The 12,500-nt window shown below is 36.3% G+C and overlaps 1 long non-coding RNA gene across 1 annotated transcript in view; it reads left to right on the top strand.

Annotated features, from left to right (window-relative positions):
* LOC106875462 (uncharacterized) overlaps positions 1-4,654 on the top strand; it is a 48,608-nt gene extending 43,954 nt beyond the window's left edge. The window contains exon 5 of the long non-coding RNA XR_001410118.3: positions 2,789-4,654. This is a non-coding gene — a long non-coding RNA (uncharacterized LOC106875462). The remainder of the gene's footprint in view (positions 1-2,788) is intronic.
* Positions 4,655-12,500: the final 7,846 nt, after the last annotated feature.

Raw genomic sequence — 12,500 nt, 5'->3', positions numbered from 1 at the left:
TGTGTTTATGTGTGTGCTTATGTGTATATGTTTCAGTCTTTGTGTCTGTGTTTGTCCCCCACCGCCGCTTGGCAACCGGTGTTGGCTTGTTTACGGCGGTTCGACATAAGAGACCGATAGAATAAGTACCAGGTTTAAAATAAATAAGTAATGGGGTCGATTCATTCGACTAAAAATCCTTCAAGTTGGTGCCCCAGCATGGCTGCAGTCTAATGACTGAAGCAGATGAAAGATAAAAGAGAAATCTTCAAAATGGCTACAGTTCTCTGCATTGACTATTTTGTTTTGGTTTAGCACTTCTTGATAGCCGATGCCCTTCATATCCCACCAAATCCAAGACATGACATTTTTTGCGTGTCATACTTATGTGGAGCTGGGTTCTCCTCCTTCACTGTGTGGTAGCCATTTTTGCTTTCGTTGGACATGCTTATAGAGAATCCACCCTTTATCACATCTGATGATTCTACCCTAGGACAAGTTCCGTTGCAAGTTTGCCCTTCAATGATGAACAGAGTGCAACTCTATGATTGAGTTGAGTAGCAACCAGATGAGGAGAGACCCATTGATACCTACTAAACACTTTTCCTAGTTCATGAAGGGGTTTTTTGATCGAAGTATGACTGGAATCGAACTCTTTTGTTGATTCTCATGCAGCTTGCTTTGCATTTTCTGCAAAAGGACGGTTTTCATAAGCTGAATATACATAGAATTTGGTCGTCCAAATCCAGAGGAATCTACAAGAAAAATATCCCCGGACGAAACTAACCAAACCATCGTTGGCATGTTTAGACTCTTAAAGCTTCATTTCCGTAGATAGAACGAATATGTGTTACCGTTTCCATTACTGAAGTGCTCCGTTTGAATTCGTACAGCATAGAATGTCTGATGGAGGCCTGATCAAAACTCATTTTAAAATGATAAAATCGATACGCATAGGAGTGGCTGTGTGGTAAGTAGCTTGCTCACCAACCACATGGTTCCGGGTTCAGTCCCACTACGTGGCACCTTGGGCAAGTGTCTTTTACTATAGCCTCGGGCCGACCAAAGCCTTGTGAGTGGATTTGGTAGACGGAAACTGAAAGAAGCCTGTCGTATATATATATATATATATATGTATATATATATATATATACATAAATTGTAAATGCAAAAGATAACAACAAAAACACAAAGGATTCTGCGGTACACTTGTTTCAATCTTTATATCAGTGTATAATTGACAATACAAAGCTATCTTCAGCCGCGCGTGTGTGTGTGTGTGTGTGTGTGTGTGTGTCTGTATTTATACCCGCAACATCGAATGACAACCGATGGTGGTGCTTTTACGTTCCCGTAACTTAACGGTTCAGCAAAAGAGACCGATAGTATAAGTACTAGGCTTACAAAGAATAAGTCCTGGGATCGATTTGCTCGACTAAAGGCGGTGCTTCAGCATGGCCACAGTCAAATGACTGAAACAAGTAAAAGAGTAAAGAGTATTCAACTACTATGGCATAAAGTAATATGCGAAGAAAGAATAAAACATTAAAATGCAAAAATTATGCTTATGTTACAGGAAGTATTAAGAAAGGATCCTCAAAAATACTTGGATGATGTCAAAAATGTGACGGGGTTTTCTTTTCAACCTGAGGCCTATTCATACTTTTGAGTGTAAGGCCTATTCGTACTTACACTCAAAAGTAAGAAAATATTTACATATTCCCAGTCAATACTCATTTCTCTTTTACTCTTTTACTTGTTTCAGTCATTTGACTGTGGCCATGCTGGAGCACCGCCTTTAGTCGAACGAATCGAGCCCAGGACTTATTCTTTGTAAGCCTAGTACTTATTCTATCGGTCTCTTTCACCGAACCGTTAAGTAACAGGGACGTAAACACACCAGCATCGGTCGTCAAGTGATGTTGGGTGGGGGGACAAACATAGACACACAAACATATACACACACATACATATATATACATATAAACGACGGGCTTTTTTCAGTTTCCGTCTACCAAATCCACTCACAAGGCTTTAGTCGGCCCGAGGCTATAGCAGAAGACACTTGCCCAAGGTGCCACGCAGTGAGACTGAACCCGGAACCATGTGCTACTTACCACACAGCCACTCCTACGCCTATAGCTAGATATGTTTAACACACACACACACAAAGAATGTCATTGTCCGACAACCCTTTCAGTCGTTGTGCACTCTCACTGATTAAACATCTCGCTTAGATGAACTAACATTGTATTGTATGTGTTCACGTCCATATTGATGCTGTGCATATTAGCTTTTGACATGTATTTTAGTGTTCCAGCATATATTTCGTCCTTCCCACCCCGCTGTAGAGAACTTTGAAGGTATTTTCGCAATCTTTTGAAATGATTATTTCTCGGTGAGAAAGTGACCACATCCTTGTCATTTTATCTAACAAGCAAACGCATGATGTCAGTAGCTGATTTATATTTTACAGCTAAACGAACAACTCCGTTTGCTTTGCAGTGAGTCTCCTGTATTAAAAGGAAAGCTATATTTCTGACGTGTAAACGATACAAACTAGCTTCAACATATATTAATGTCTCAATGTATTTAATTGATTACAACAAATACGCGCCTATTCACTGAACATAGTGTCAGGAGCAACAACATTATATCAGACAAGTTGCTGATATGGCGACGAAATTTACTTCTCTACATCCTTGTTAAAAGAGAAGAATACCGCTATAAAATTTGCTTTCTTTTGAATGAAAATTGTCGGTAATATTTTGCAACATGGATCTAATAATTTCGTGTTATTATCTTTAAGAAAGTCAAGACGATACAAGAAATAGACTGACCTGTGTGTGTAGAATATTAACAAAGAAATATTGGTTTCAAATTTTGGCACAAGGCCAACGATTTCGGGGGAGGGGCTAAGTCGATTAAGTGCTCAACTGGTACTTACTTTATCGACCTCGAAAGAATAAAAGGCAAAAGTCGGCCCTGGAAGAATTTGAACCCAGAACGTAAGGGCGGACGAAATGCAACTAATCATTGTGCCTGGCGTGCTAACGATTCTGTCAGCTCACCGCCTGCTGTTGTTAAAGAAATACTGCTGCATAAAATTCTTTCTAACCACATTCCTGCATACTCGAACTTGAAAATTGCTTTTCGTTGTAGTGTATCGTATCAGAGAACGCCCTCTATAGACGGTGTTTGGAAACAAAACACTGCTCTAAAGGACATACGTTGACTATTGGATACCGAGATTTCAGCGTAATTGGCAGCTCGTCAGTATTCGACTACATCCTATCCCTTGGAGCTAAATAGAAACTACTGTTCATGGCTATCGAATCAGTGAATGATATATTTTCTGTTGGGCGCCGTGGCTTGTCAAATTGAGATTAAGTAATACATACACAAAGCAGGTATAGTACTTGCTTCAAGGGACATAAGTGGACTTGTAGACACTGGTGTTTCGGCATAATTGTCAGCTGCTCAGTATCAGACAGCGTCTTATCCCATGGAGCTAAGCAGAAACTATTGTTCTTACCAATAAAGATCAGAAAATTAGCTGATGTGTGAGGTAACTTGTTAAGCCACGATTAAATTATTACTGGCACACACAACAGAAATATCGGATTCAGTTTTACGCACCTTTAGACTTAATGTTGACAGTTACACAACCAGTAGACATCTCGAATTTTTTAACAATCAGTTCACGATGGCATTGCTACCGACGGTTATGCAGTTCCCTTGTAAGTCAAATATACGAACGCTATCCAGCTTACCTCGTATCTCGACGTTGTTGCAACTCATGGAGCAACCAACAGCTAACACCGTTTGATTCGATTTATGAAGCTCACATGTCTTTCATTTTCTTTGCATAAACTAAAACACTTGCATGAACATTGATAATATGAACGGATACACATTAATGTTACAAGCCATTATAGCTCATATGTTTATTACAAACCTTTACAGCTTACGGTTACACATCTTTCTACATCGTTTATTATAAGGTGTCTCAACCTCGAACAGAACTTTCTTTTCATCCAGTCTTAATAGGAGTCACAAGTTAAGCTGAAATAAAATCCGAAGCAGTAAATATTATCTGTCAGTTTCCGTAAAATGTATGTCTGTTTTTTTCTCTTTTCTCGTGACTGAAATATGAAAATATGAATTCTTCAATAAACATCGAGATATGAACATTTCTGTATATGTATTTCTTTGAATGCATGTATTATTTTCTTTATTATTGTTGTCTAGTTCAATGAAATCTCTATTCGCAAATTTGAATTCTAACATATGCACTATGATGCATATCCCATTACCTAAAAGGAACAGACCTATGCACCATAAGTGAAGAAATGGTGATACAAACCTTTGGAGATATAATTAATTAAAAGCACATAAATTTATTGGAAGCAAAACTTAGTAGCAATGATTAAAATATAGAGGTGTGCAGTTATATTTACCATGTTCGTGTTCGCCCAAACATGGAAAGGCCTTCGCTGCAGATGTTATCTCGAGAGAGAAATTTTCATTCACATTATTGACAATGTGTGTTAAAAGACTCAACTGCGCCATAGATGACGTCATCGGACAGTAGGATCACAAGACCACCGGACGTCAAGGGTCGTACGACACGTATTTCTGCATGGTTACGCTTCATCAGCTGCGGACACCGAGTTCATCGTTCATAGTCCATTAAGAACTGTGATTCTTACATGTTTATAGAAAATAATAAATTTGCTGAAGTGTACAAAGCTTTGTATATATATAAATAGAATTACTATTCATTTATTGTTTTCTCAGTGCATCCATTTCACGTTTATTTACTACAATATGATTGCTGTAATAATTTCTGCCAGGTTAAAAGCGAAGCAAGTTCAATAGCTGTTGTAACCAGTCCGTGGAGAAGCTCAAAAGCAAATGCACGCTTCCCTTGATAATATTCTACACATAGAGCAATCCATTGTCCGGTGTTATACATTTCATGCATTTTGCAGAGGTAACATAATGGATTATTCAATGAAGAACATTAGTGCTTGTATTCTATATCGTAAAACACTATCGACATCAATTTTCACTCAAAAGGAAGCGGTTTTTAAACAACGATGAAGACAGAGGTTTTCGCTATTACCACACTATCAAATGGACTGGCGTATTGTTGCGACTAATTCTGTACTCAACAAACAAGCGTGTGGTTGTCGTATTCAATTAATTTTATCGAAAAATTTATCGAATGCAATAACGGTACTCCACAAGCTCGTACCTTTTGCATGTCACAAATTAGATTTTCCTTTCTGGTGTAAGCGATTCGCTAAAAGTGTAACAGCAGCTGACAAAATGAAATGAATGGTCAGCGTGACATTTAAATTATCGTGATGAAGCTTGTAGAAAATATTTTGAATTTCTGTATGAAGTATATTTGATATTCGTTTTCATAGCACCGAATACATGTTGAATTATAGTATACTCTTTTATGATTAAATATCTTATATAAATTGAGATTGTACTGCTTCAGTTTCAGTGCGACACTTTCTCTCTCTCTCTTTCTCTCTCTCTCTCTCTCTCTCTCTCTCGCTCTCTCTCTCTCTCTCTCTCTCTCTCTCTCTCTCTCTCTCTCTCACACTCACTCACTCAGTCACACGCACACACACACACTATGTATATCTGTGTGTGTATGTGAATGAATGTATATGCACGCATATATGTCTATGTATGCACTTCTAAGTATATGCTTATGTATATATATATATATATATATATATATATATATATATATACTTGTATAAGGGATGACCACTAGGTGGACGTGCAATATGCTAGAAAGAGGTCATCAACGACCCAACCACAAAGAAAAATAATGTTCTCCAGAAAAATTTCGCAAGACGCCAGAACAGGACAAAATGATAAATATGCTAGGCCACTTGGTTTTAAATTGAATTAACACTCAATTGAATTAATATTCAATTTATCACCTTATATATATATATATATATATATATATATATATATATATAAATTAAATAGAGCGGTAATATTGACAATCCAATAAGTTATTTATATTGTAATTATACATGATATCATATGAATATAATATAACATAATTTTATGTAATATAAACAGTGATTTTAAAAAAACCCATAAAATTCCAACAAATTGTTTCGACTTATATATATTTTCTGATATACATAAATAATAACAGTTCCCTTATATATAAAGTCACTTCAGGGTCATAGTTTAAAGACAGACGAAATTCCGTGTGAAAGGACGGCTGGATTGTAAAAATTGATTCAAACGTCTATACATTATGAGCGTGAGCGTTAGCTATTCAACCATACGTCAATTACAATTAAAAAACAACAAAAACACTAACGGGCGATACAACCAAGTAACTGCAATCTACAACTTCATTACATCTCAAATATATACCAATCGAAACCCTTTCACGTCCAAGAGAGTCCCTTGTCACCACAACAAACAATAATACGATATATATATATATATATCTCCGTGTTTTTCTCCTTGTCTCCGTATTCTTTCTGTTGAAGAGCGTAGCTCGAAACGTCAAAGACTTTCCGTATTCCCGAGCGTCATACTAATATATACTTTTGTTATTTACACCACCTGTCCTCGTCTGTTGTTATTATTTGTATATTCTCCCTCCTATATATATATATATATATATATATATATATATATATATATATATATATATATATATATATATATATATATATATATATATATATATATATATATATATATATATATCTAAGTCTTGTATAACTGAAAAAAAAAATATATATATATAGACAGTTACTTCTTCAATATAAAATGCGCCCGGTTTCCCGGTCTCAATGGCGTATGCGTTCCCCAGCTGGACGGGACGCCAGTCCATCGCAGCGTTACTCACTTTTGCCAGCTGAGTGAACTGGAGCAACGTGAAATGAAGTGTTTCACTCCAGAACACAAAGCGTCACTCGGTCCAGGAATCGAAACCACAATCTCACGATCATGATGCTGACTCCCTAACCACTAAGCCACGCGCTTCCACGCTTTTTCAATGTAACAATTCTTATTTATTTAAATTAATTGATATATAAAAAAATAGTGTTTAAATTAACTTATAATAATAATCTATATTTATTGTTTTCTCGGAGGGATAATTCCGTAGTAGATATGAATAGAAACCTAATAAAAATGTTACTTGTTTACTTAATTTATCGTAGGTTGTATCATCCGTTAGAATGTTTTTGTTGTTTTTAAATCGTAATTCTTCCCAGATACGCGTCTGGGAGGAATTCTCTTATCGCATTGATATAGTTCGTGGTGCAGGTGGTGGTCACATTTAACACTTGCAAGACAGGAAATAAAAGTCTTTCCCCAGATGTCTCATCATCGTCATCGTCGTTTAATGTCCGCTTTCCATGCTGGCATGGGTTGGACGGTTTCAATGAATCCAAAAGGCTGCATCAGCCTCCAATCTGATCTAGCAGAGTTTCTACAGCTGGATGCCCTTCCTAACGCAGACTACATTTCTAATTCTACAGCTAATGTCAGGGTTAATCCTACATACCATACGGTCATCATTGGTGCATATGATATTCTCAAAGGGGTACATCCTACATAGTTGTGATCTGATGGACGATCGTAATGTTGAGTTTGTCCCACTTCCGAGCTTTCCTAAATCTACGGGCTAGTTCTCCATGGGCTGTGGCCTCTACAAACAACATTCCTTGATAGTTGTCGGGCTTGTACCACGTGTTCACACTGTTTGCTTTATGGCACACCTTTGTATTCTCTCTCTCTCTCTCTCTCTCTCTCTCTCTCTCTCTCTCTCTCTCTCTATATATATATATATATATATATATATATATATATATATATATGTATATATAAAACCAAATCCCAAAACGAAATATATATATACATATGTATATATATGTATATATATATATGTATACAAGAATAAGGGCAGGGAATCGTCAATTAATAATAGAATTAACAATTAACAATTTTGCCAAGTAGTTCAGTATGAAAAAACCTTTATCGGTAAAACCATTTATCATCATAAATATACAGGGATTAGCATTGAGTTGCTTCTCCAACATACTGAAAATTTAGAAATAGCAGTCAAAGAACTACTGATTCTAAACTACAAATTTTTCTCTAAACGGATGGCGATATTTATGGCACACATAGAACAAAAAACCGGAGGGAAAAGCGTAAACAATTTACGCTTTTCCCTCCGGTTTTTTGTTCTATGTGAGCCATAAATATCGCCATCCGTTTAGAGAAAAATTTGTAGTTTAGAATCATTAGTTCTTTGACTGCTATTTCTAAATTTTCAGTATGTTGGAGAAGCAACTCAATGCTAATCCCTGTATATTTATGATTATATATATGTATATATATATATATATATATATATATATATATATATATATATATATATATATATATATATATATATATATGTATATATATATGTATATATATATGTATATATGTATGTATATATATATATATATATATATATGTATATATATATATATATATATATATATATATATATATATATATATATATATATATATATATATATATATATACGGTCTGACAAAAGGGAACGCGAAACCCTGAGTAACAGTTTTGTGATAGTTTAGCAGCTTAAATGAGAGCATATTACTCTACCTTTGGTATTCGAGTACTACTTCTTCCACCTTCTTTTGCATTTATGTGCTTGTGCGTGTATATACATACACACACACATTTATAATTCATCTCGTAATGCAAATGTGTCTGTGTGCTTGTCTGATCCCATTGAACTGACTATCCCGTTATTTAAGACACGTGGTTTATTTAAAACAGCAGGGTTCATTTTAAGGGTATTTAGGCTGTTGTATCTACCACGTCGAGTAGCCACGTAGATGGTCTTTTGTGTGCAAGTAAAGCAGAGAACAAAGGCGTAGAAATAAAGTAGATACATATGTGTGTGTGTGTGTACAAGTAGATGCACGCATACGCTCACACACGCACACACACACACACACACACACACACACACACACACACACACACACACACACACACACAAACTCCCTTTATCTCTGAATTTGCCTATGTGAATAGGGGAGATTTTTGTGTACACAATATGTGTATGTGTGTGTGTGCTTGTAGGTATATGTTAAGTGTATGTGTTTTCGTCTGTGCACTTGTATGTGTGCGAATAGTCCGTATTTCGAACGAAAATGACATCAAGTGCTTTAGTATCATGTGACAACCTAATGCCAATCACGCCGTTAAGCTATTTGTTAGGAGTACACAGAATACGATTGAGAGAGAGTGGGAGGGCGTAAAAAGGAGAAAGAGAAAGAGTAGAAAGGACAGAGAAAGAGTGGGAGAGAGAGGACAAGGAGAAGAGTGAGTGAGAGTGAGAGAGAGAGAGGGTGATAGAGAGTGAGAGAGAGAAAGAGTAGAGAGGAGAGTGAAATTGAGAGAGAGTAAGAGAGAGGGTGAGAAAGGGAGAGCGAGAGAAAGAGTAAAGAGAGGGAGAGAGAGGGAGAGAAAGAAGGGATGAGAGAGAGAGGAAGGGTAAAAAAGAGAGAGAGCGAGAAAGAGAAAAAGGGTATAGCAATGAGAGAGGGAGAGAGAGAGAAAGTGTAAAAGGAGAGAGAGAGGGAGAAGGAGGGGAGAGAGGGGGGAAGAGACGGGACTAAAGACATGGAAAAGATTAACAGAATGCTATAGACGAAGGCAGATGAACATACAGACATACATAAACACACACACATACATATGTACAGACATACATATAGATATGTATATATATTTATAGGGAGACAAAAAAAAAGAGATAGAGAAATAGTGAGAGAGTGAGAGAGAGAGAGAGAAAGAGGAAGGGGAAAGAGAAAGAGAGAGAGTGAGACGGGGGAGAGTGTGTAAAGCCATGAAAGAGTTGAAGGGACAATTGCGTAACAATACCAAGGAAAACTGAATGTTAAGCGCCATTTTGAGTACAACAGACCTGAGTCATCGGCACGTATAATGTATATTGTTGTTACTGTTTTTGGTGGCGGTGATAATTAGGGGCTAGCAATTAATACAACGACATAATTACTAGGCAGCGTTTGATGGAAATAAGCATTGTATTATCTCGCCACTTCGTCCTGTGACCGTCTCAGACAAAATGAAAGTCTGAACACGTGACAAAATCGACGACAAAATAATGCATATGTTGTCTCTGTCTTTCTATCTTTCTCTCTTTTTCTTTTCTCCTACCATCAAACATCTGACGTCTGCCTTACGAATTGTACTCTTTACCACCTTGTAAGCGCATTACTTTGTTTTTATTTTTACTGTTGTTGTTACTCTTGTTGGTCTGGTGTCTTTCTGCTGTTGTGATTGTTGTTATTGTTGGTGCCTTTGTCGTTGTCATTTTACTATTGTCACCACTGCCGATGTTGCCACCGTTGTTTTCGTTGCGATATTGTTATTGTGGTTGCCGTTAAGATCCAAAAGCCAGTTATTACTTCAGCTCTCAACAACTACGAATGAAACTCTCAATGAAATAACAGTCCCCACATCTAGAACGTTGCTGCTACCAGACATACACGCAACACAAACTGCATCATTAAATGGTCAATGATGCGAAGTTTCTTGCCAACACAATCCAAGTTCTAGTCAATGGACGTGACGTTACCTCACTTTCACTTCACTATCGCTGTTACTGTCGCATCTACTCCTTGCAGTCAGCCGGTCTCGCATTCTGCATCATAGTGTATCCCCCAAAGGCCCCATACTAACTACATCCAGTTCTGATGATCTCTAAGTCAGTGGTGTCAAGTATACGACACGCAGCTATGTTTAGTCAGGTTTAATTTTATATTTTATAAGGAAAATGTTTCGTTCCTTTTTAATTTAAGAAAAGAAAGTTCTTGCGGAATTTTTGATTTTGTATGTATGTATGTATGTATGTATGTATGTGTGTGTGCGTGTGTGTGTGTGCGCGCGTTCGCGTACATATAGGCACGCGAAATTTAATTTGTATATATATATATATATATATATATATATATAGAGAGAGAGAGAGATAGATAGATAGATAGATAGATAGATAGATAGATAGATAGACAGACAGACATATGTGTGTGTAATTATACACATACATAGATATGCACATGCAGACACACATACACCGTGCGACCATTTCTCATACATCTCTACTCACAGTTTTTGCTTACATCTTATATTTTCCCCCTTTCTTTATTCTTATTAAAATTATCATAAGGTATATTGAACCCTATATCTATTAACTTTGTTTTGTCCCTGTCCGGCCTACGAGATCTGGGTAAACTAAATTCTGCAGGCCAAATCGGCCTTGCAAAACCAAACGAGGTTGACATCCCTGCTACTGGTCCTCCTTGAGATTATTATCACCCTGGGGTTTGCTTCATACTCATGTTTTCCCTGCATAAAGAGGCTTTCCAACGTATTACGTATTACATACATACATACAAGAAAATAGCAACACTAAACTATTGAGAAATTTGCAGTTACTCTATCAAGATTATAATTTCAGGTGTATACCTGTAATCATTGGGGTACTGGCATATATAACACATTGCCTAAATACTAATCTTGAGAATTTAGGCTTCTCAAAACTAGGAAGGAGAAAGCTGGTTCGAAGACTACAGATTCAAGCCATTACTGGAACTGTGAATATCCGTAAAACTTTCCAGAAGTTTATCATTTAAGTATATAAAAACATGTTTAGACATGCAAATTTATGCTTGCGAATACATGCATAAAATAAAACATACAAATCTGCACATTTATTTACATACAAAAATATTCTGTTGATGTTGTTGAAATTCTAATGAAGGAGCCTTGGATCTAAGTTAAAAAACGGCTCTTTCTGTATTGGTATGAACTCTTGAAATAAAACTGAATAATTACATACATACATACATACATACGTACATACATATAATTTAATCTTGCATCAATAGAAATGGTGGTTATCAATTTCCAATTAATGAATAATAGGTCCCCTACACATACAAACAATCACCGGGATGTGAGGCAAATGTCACGTGTTAAATGTTTGCGACAAGAACTGCTTCCCCCACGGAAGCGATACGCAGCGTATGCGCAAAAACAAAACAATATTTCCTAGTTATTGAGACCAACTCAGTCACATAAGTCAGTCGAAATCAATTCTTATCTTTCATTGCATTATCTCCTGTGTGAGTAAGCATAAATCAAACATTGCATAGAGATAGAATGGTCTTATGTTAATTCAACCCTGGTAATTACATCGCGGTAAATATATTACCTGGCAATTTTATCGCATGGTAAATACATCACGAGTTGATATATTCTCAATAGCCTCTTTCTCAAGTATTTTATCTGAATAGTAAGTACATTACTAAAAATGATTTAGAGTTTCTGTTCCAAAACAATATACATCATAAATGATTATAAAACTAGTGTTAAGATTAAATAAATTCGGAATGTAGTTAAGA

This window comes from Octopus bimaculoides, chromosome 5 (assembly GCF_046866305.1).
Source record: "Octopus bimaculoides isolate indiv1 chromosome 5, ASM4686630v1, whole genome shotgun sequence".
Lineage (NCBI taxonomy): Eukaryota > Metazoa > Mollusca > Cephalopoda > Octopoda > Octopodidae > Octopus > Octopus bimaculoides.
Note: the sequence above shows the minus strand (reverse complement) of the source record. Positions and strands in the feature narration are given on the sequence as shown.